Source organism: Trachypithecus francoisi, unplaced genomic scaffold (assembly GCF_009764315.1).
Source record: "Trachypithecus francoisi isolate TF-2019V2 unplaced genomic scaffold, Tfra_2.0 Lachesis_group2, whole genome shotgun sequence".
Taxonomy (NCBI): domain Eukaryota; kingdom Metazoa; phylum Chordata; class Mammalia; order Primates; family Cercopithecidae; genus Trachypithecus; species Trachypithecus francoisi.
Window position 1 is genome coordinate 36,812,328 of NW_022681465.1, and position 8,101 is coordinate 36,820,428.

An 8,101-nucleotide genomic window follows, 5' to 3' on the forward strand; every position below is an offset into this window, starting at 1 on the left:
CTTAATCTAAGTGAGTACCTTAATCTAAGCGAGTAGCAAACTCAGGTCTTTTTAGGTCTGAAGAACCTCACAAGCTCTTTCTTTAAGTTACAGAAATATAACTTACAATTCTTATTATCTACTGCCAACCATGTACTACTACTTGAGAACAAGAGACTGATTTTTTTTTTCCTTCTGGGACACTTCAAACTCTGAAGTCTGATGAGTGTAGCAGCCTATACCACTTTGCAAGTTCTTCCCTCTCTGCCTCCAGTGTCCCAATCCCAGAAACAGCAACTTCTATTCTCTAATCATTTCCCCTCTATTGTTCTTTCCTCCCCAAACCCTGAAGAGAAATTTCTAGTGATAGAAAGGGAGAATCTATCTTTAAACCACTAATATTTTGTTTAAACTCTGAAATTCACTCCATTCCCGAGGGCTTTTGTTTTTTTGTTTTGTTTTGTTTTGTTTTTTTGATGGAGTCTCACTCTGTCGCCCAGGCTGGAGTGCAGTGGCACGATCTGGACTCACTGCAACCTTTGCCTTCTGGGTTCAAGCGGTTTTCCTGCCTCAGCCTCCCGAGTAGCTGGGATTACAGGCACCCACCACCACGCACAGCTAATTTTCATATTTTTAGTAGAGATGGGGTTTCACCATGTTGGCCAGGCTGATCTCGAACTCCTGACCTTGTGATCTGCCCACCTCGGCCTCCCAAAGTGCTGGGATTACAGGCATGAGCCACCACACCTGGCCAGGCTTAATATTTTGGAAACGAAAGTCAGGAGGATCTCTTGGTATGTGCTTTCCCTTCTGTCATATCCTTCCCTGGTGGCAAGGCTCACCTAACAACCTTGCTGCTGGAATGGGAGAGAGGGAGAAAGGAAACAGGAAGAGATGATACAATGGTGAGTTAATTGTTCAGAAATGCTATGCAGAAACACATATGTGCACAAATAACCATAATGCAAGGCAGCATATTCAAAATATTGTAAGAAAAGAATATAGAATAAACTATAGCATTTTTAAGGGGACAGCTCCCTCTGAGTGGAGCTGAGAGTATGTAAGGAAAGGCTCCAGAGGATGTAGGATTCCACGAGGGATATGACTGGCAGAGGTGGATAGGAGAACGTCCCACATAGGGTTTGGGCAAACACTCAAAGCCAGGAAAATCCACTGTGTTTTACACAGGGAAGTAATTCAGTTTGAAAACTCAAAACTCCATCCCTGACTGCAAACAAAACTTCAATTTAGAATAAACCATCATAACCAATTATCCCTAAGTCCTCGTGAACTCAAAACATTTTTTCACCATTGCCGAAAACAGGCATCTAGGGACCCTAGAATAAATCAGGCTATAAAAGGAGTCAAAAATGATTCTGGGAAACCTTTTCTGTCAGTCGGTTTGATGTATGTGTCCATTAATTAAAGAGAAGCAGGCCCCGGTTGATGTGTATAAGAATAGAAGGAGCTCTGCTGTGTGAGACTATCATGTTTGACTTCTGATTTATTTTAAGGTTACAGAAAAAGAACTTAAAACTCTTGTTCCCACTAGTCCTCTACTGCCAAGCACAACATCTTCCAGACACAATGCAAGGGAATTGACTCATGCATAATAAATGCTTTTTCATTATGACCACTGCATCTTCCTGACCCCAGTGGCTCTACACAGTATGTGGTACTGCAACATTATGAGTAGTGCAATTTATTTCTTATCCAAAATACCTTAAGGTATGTGCTTTTATCGGTCAGTTTGTCCTGTCATTTCCTTTAGATGTTAAACTTGTCTATACTTTGCTCTCTTACACTTTTTATAGGGTTATTTAATCTTGTTTGAAAGAAAACATGAGAAATTTTTTTGTGTAATGGAATAAGTAAAAGGGGTTTCTAAAGGAAAGAGAAGGTTTCAAGGTTAAGAAAAAACTATGTGTTGAACTAAGAAATGCATTTAAATATTATGTTATTCACAAACATATTTCAATGTGTAGTTATAGAGAAAACAACCTAATGTGCAAAATTGGTCCTTACTACTGGAAAAAAATGGAATTTTCCTGCAATAATGGTCTTTTAAGTTTTTTCTCCTTATATCTTATATCTCAGTACAAACATGACATTTATCTGTCATCACTGGGTCTTTTGGGTTTTGCATTATGTTAGCTTTATGACTTTATCATATTTGCAGATCTTAAGCCCAGCCCACTAGTAAATCTTCTGGAGATTAATAAAGATGAAAAACATAGGTAAAATCTAAAATCTTGAAAATCAACAGGGAGGCTGTTTCTATTGGCAGATCTTTTTCTTAATGCTTGAAGGGATTGCCTGATAAGCTAATTTTTCAAAGAAGAAAACTTTTGCTTTCAAAACATAATTTTAATTTCTCAATTACCTCCATGTCTGAATCCTTAGACTGAAAAAATTGCATTTAGAAAGTTCTTAAATGTCTCTCTTTTTCTCCTGAGAAACATATTACATTCTTTCAAAGTCACCACAACTGTTAAGGAAACAATCATTGGACCATAAGTACAAACACTGAAATAAAATTAAGTATTTGTATCAACATATTGAAGTGATATCTGCACACCTATGTTTGTTGCAGCACTGTTCACAATAGCCAAGGTTTGGAAGCAAACCAAGTATCCATCAACAGATGAATAAATAGAGAAAATGTGCTACATATATACACAATGGAGTATTATTTGGCCATAAAAAAAATGAGATCCTGTTATTTGCAACAACATGAATGGAAATGGAGATCATTATGTTAAGTGAAATAAGCTGGGCACAGAAAGACAAACATCACATGTGCTCACTTATTTGTGGGATCAAAAACCAAAACAATTGAACTCTCAGGCATAGAAAATAGAAGGATGGTTTACCAGAAAGTGGGAAGAGTAGTGGGGATGGGGTTACGTATGATCTTATTTATTTCTGGTGTACAGTGGTACATGGGTACAAAAAATAGAATAAGACCTTGTATTTGATAGCACAAGGGGTGACTATAGTCAATTTAATTATACATATTATAATAACTAAAAGAGTATAATTGTTTTGTTTGTAACATAAAGGATACATGTTTGAAATGATGGATACCTTATTTACCCTGATGTGATTATTATGCATTGTATGCCTGTATCAAAATATCTCCTGTACCTCACAAATATATATACCTACTGTGTACCCATAAAAATTAGAAATAAGTGGCTGGGCACGGTGGCTCATGCCTGTAAATCCCAGCACTTTGGGAGGCCGAGGCAGGTGGATCACGAGGTCAGGAGATCGAGACCATCCTGGCTAACACAGCGAAATCCCATCCCTACTAAAAATACAAAAAATTAGCCAGGCGCCGTGGCAGGCACCTGTAGTCCCAGCTACTCGGGAGGCTGAGGCAGGAGAATGGTGTAAACCCAGGAGGTGGAGCTTGCAGTGAGCTGAGATCGATCCACTGAACTCAACCTGGGCGAAAGATCAAGACTCTGTCTCAAACAACAAAAAATTATAAATAAGATTTTTTTAAAATTAAGCATATATAAGTAAGAACTAAGCATGAGGTATAGACACAGTACTAGGCTCTGCCTCAACTTTAATCCATATATGTGTAGTTCTTTAGGGACAGGGGCTATTAATATAAAAAGTTCTCTCTTTATTTTAATATGAATAAAGAGTGTGGGGCTAAATATCAGGATAGAATGCTGAAACTCTTGTAGTCCACAAAAATAAATCTATGTTCACGGTGCAAAATAACTCATTGTACATAAGTGACTGATCCAAAGCTTTTAAAACCTAAAAAGAGTAGTTACTGAGCATATAGCTTGTGTCTAGGATTGTATCTTTCCCAAGTCTTTTGATGAGATGACATCAAAGAGAGAATCAAGCTGTTACTCTACAAGTCTCTGGATTGGAGGCAAAGCTCTTCCAGTGTCTCTAGCAAAGACCTTGAGTACCTTGAAGATGTACATTTAATATTTAAATAGAAACAAAATATGCAATTATTTAGCAACTTTCTCAAATCTTGTAAATTACCTAGATTCAGCCATCATCAAAAACAAACATGAAGTATTCCTAAACATGTGTGAGAGTACGGACATGAATATTTGAGTATATCTCTTACGTTTCTCCCTATTCCCTTTTCTATCTTCCACAAATTGGAGTCATTCATTTGTGCTGCCAAGAATTAGAGAAAATAGCCATCAATCAGTTGCTTCCTTAAGAAACCTAGAAATTTCGGGTCTGTGTTTCTAACATCCCGATTTGCATAGGAACATACTAGAAAGTAACTTCTCCTAAAATAAGTAAAAATATTTCGTTTCTCTCATAGCCCATTGTAAGAATATTCTCCAAATATTGCTTTAACCCTTTAAGTATGAACTAACCTAATTTTCTTTTAATTAAATACTGTTATTGTTGTCATTATTAATACTTTTTAAGCTTTAACATGTAACGCCTTTATTTCAAAGTTCTGTGAAAAAAAATTATAATCCCTCAATGTGATTTTGCTTTAATAAACCACAGAGAATGACAAATGCAAGTGATTCATTTGTAATACAATTTCCTGAATTTCTACATTGCGGCCTTATAAATCACAAGTATATATGTGCCTTAGCAATTACAAGTAAGTGTCCAGCAAAACTTCAGTTTATGGGGGACACAGAAGCACCCAGCCTTTCTCCTTAAAACATGTAAAATCAAGCTCAGGTGATGTTATAAAAAAATACACATAAAATGCAAAACTGAATGAAGTATTAAATTATGTTTTCCTACCTAGGCAATACCATTCAGGACATAGGCATAACTTTCTTGTTTGCTTTATATGGAAATCATAAAAGCTCTGTAATAACTACATAAAGGTCACATGACAAATAGGAAGGTTTCTTGTGTCTTCATTTTCAACTCACCAAGGAAGTTTTTCATTGACAAAGACACGAGTACTGGGTAATACAGCAAGGCTGTACGGCTATAGTGAAGCCCTTTTCCACCAAACCCCATTACACCTGTTCCAACTGCTTAACAGCTGTTACTGCTGATGTTTAAAACGTCTAAAGATTTCATGGTAATCTGCTTCCTCCAAGAAAGCTCTGTTACTTTTTTTTTTCTTTTTCACTCTCCTTCCCTCTGGGAAACTTATCTTATAAAGTGGCTGCACTTTTTCGCTCTACTCTTTTCTTATCATCTGCCTTCTGTCACAGCCCAGCTGGGAATTGATTGAAGGAAAAAAAGTGAGAGCTAGAATTGTTTCAAGTCATTTTCTTCTGAGCCTCAGGACACCCCAGGAACTGTTTCATATACTTCTCACCTCCTTGCAACCTTCTCTCATCTTTCTCTAGTACCAGTCTAAAACCACAGAACAACATGTGGCAGCCTGTCACCAAAGAAAACACGTGGTCCCAAACCCCATTATCACTATGACATTTGATGCCCTAGACAGTGTGACTAATATATTGCCTTTGCCAACACTTGTCAAGTCAAGAAAATTATAAAATGTAATCAAGTTATCCATCTTTGTCTGTGAGCTGTGCAGTGTCTGTCTACTACTGTAATTACACGGGATGTGCATATTGAAATAAAAGAGATCGGCCAGGTATCAGTGAGCCTCACCTTCAGTCTGCTTGAAATGTCTGCTGAGGACTCCGAACCTGAGCATTTGCCCTTCTCCATCTTTACTAGAAGTAGTCTATTGGTTACGATGAGGATAAAAAAGGGGTTTATAGCCAAGAATTCTAAACATGGAACAGAAAATTTGGAACAAATATCATATTGGCTACAGTTTTTCCTCCAGCCAATTCCAGCAGAGAGAAGCAAGTGAACCAAACACCTAGAATTGGTACTTTTAATGTAAACTAAAACGTGTCTTTTTTATTAATCATATTACTATTGATATAAAGACCCTAAAGTAGAGTTATGGAGGCATGGATATGTCCATAGGATGGGAATCATTGAGAGAAGAAACTATTGCAACCATTAAAGCTAACAGTCTACAAGGATGAATATAAAACCATGCTATGTTCCATGAAGACTATATAAGTATTCTAAACCAAATAAGCCTTGGACGTTTCCAATAGCTACAGCAAAAGCAAATAAAGTAAGGATAACACTCTTGTGAAAAGAAAAAGAAAAAGAAAAAGAAAACTGGCAAACATACATGTTGTTGAATTATATTTGTTTTTATCTACAATCTTTTTTATTCACTAGCTTTAAGTGAAATGCTTTCAAAATTCATTATAGGCTTGAGGTTGGCTCCTTTATGTAAAGTGATAAACTGTTTTAACTGTAGGTATTGCTTTCTGGGAAATTTTCGTTGGGTTTTTAAGCTTAAACTGCCAGAGTTGTCACTGCCTTTATAAGGAATTGAGCAAGACTGCAAATGCTTTCTAGTTATTAGAATTTGAATGGATTGGAAGCACAATGAAAGCAGAGTCCAACACATTGGCAGAGGGTAGGGGGAAAATGAGACTATGAATGTTATGCGCTGAGGAGTTCTCACTAGGTGTACGGGGAAGGAATGTAAAACTACTTACCTCATTTTTTAGCATTGTTATTTTTTCCATGAGCCAGGGAAAAAATATTTATTAACATTGTCTCTTACATTTCCCTAATTTACAAATAGCCTATAATAGAAGATCTGATCAATTGTATTATAATCCTAATGCTAAGCTGAAGCTTCATACTATTTATAAAATTCTCTACTTTTCCCCTGCTGATTTTGTATTATCTCATTTCTTCAAGATTTTCAATTCATGGATGTGATTAACTTGCCTGAGTGTTTTGGAAGAGACTACCAAATAATACCCCAGTATCTATCCATTCCTTCTGTTAAAAAAACAGACAAACAAACAAACAAAAAACCTCCTTTAATTTCAGTGGCAGCTAATGGCCTGCAAGGAAGGTACTGTATTTCCCAACCTCCCTTGAGGCAAAGCGTGGTTAAGGTGTTTTGGGAAATGGGCAGAAATGATGACTACATCTTCTTTCTCAGAAGTTCCAACCACTCTCTTTCCCTCTCCTATAGTCTTGAATGCAGACATGGTGCTGGAGAGATAGTTCTGTCCATTAAGAAAAGGGGAACATCCCAAAAACTGGTAGAACAATCAAACAAAAGGAGCCTGGTTCTTGAATGCCCTCCTAGATCAAAGACTTCTGCTTACCCTGGATAATTTGCTTACCCCTGGTCTGTCATATAAGAGAGAAATAAATTTCTACATTGTTTGAATCACTACTTTTGGCTTTCTTTATTATCGCAACTCAGCTTATACAATTGTCAGTTGCATCTCAGCTATCAATTGCAACGTTTTACTTTTCCTATAATGCTTACTTTTTAATACTGTAAGTAAAGATTTAAAGAAAAAGTCCAAGTGATTAGGTTCCAGAAAGAAACAACTAAAAAATGTTGATACTATAAGGGAATTATTTTATATCCATTAACAAGCAACTTAACTGCCTAAGGAAATTCATCAGGATAAATTGCAAAGCTAAAAAAAACTATCTAAAATTTAAAATTCTCTATTTATAAAAGTGTCCCAAAATTCTTATTCGTGTAATATAAAATTTCACTTAAATACAGTTCCTCAAAATCAGCAAGAGAGATTTTTCAAACCACACATACTCAATAAACTTTCTCAGATATATTGAACAAGCATCTTCAAAAGAGGAGTCTAGATTAGTGATTCTTATATATACAAGAAAAACTTTTTTAAATTCTTTGCCTTGCCTTAAAAAAATGCTCCTTCCTCCTAATCTAATGGCAGTAGGTTGTACACTTAGGATATTTGCTAATAGATTTGCATTTATCCCTAAAAACACTTACAATCCCATAACCAAAAACAAACATCTTTAAATTGCTTTTGTGGACTCTGGATACATCTATAAGAGTGAGTAATCAATGGTAGTGATACCAAGGGAAAAAAAATACCTGTGCAGAAAGAAGAATAGAAATTTAACCTCAGAACTTTCTTTATAGGCCTTAGAGAGATGACATAGACAAACACGGTTGTCATTGAGCATTAGCAACAGAAAGACAAATACCACATATCTTCACTTATAAGTGAGAGCTAAATAATGTATACACATGGACACAGTGTGGGATGTAGACATCAGAGTCTGAGAAAGGTGGGGGTGGGAGAGGGTGGGAGGG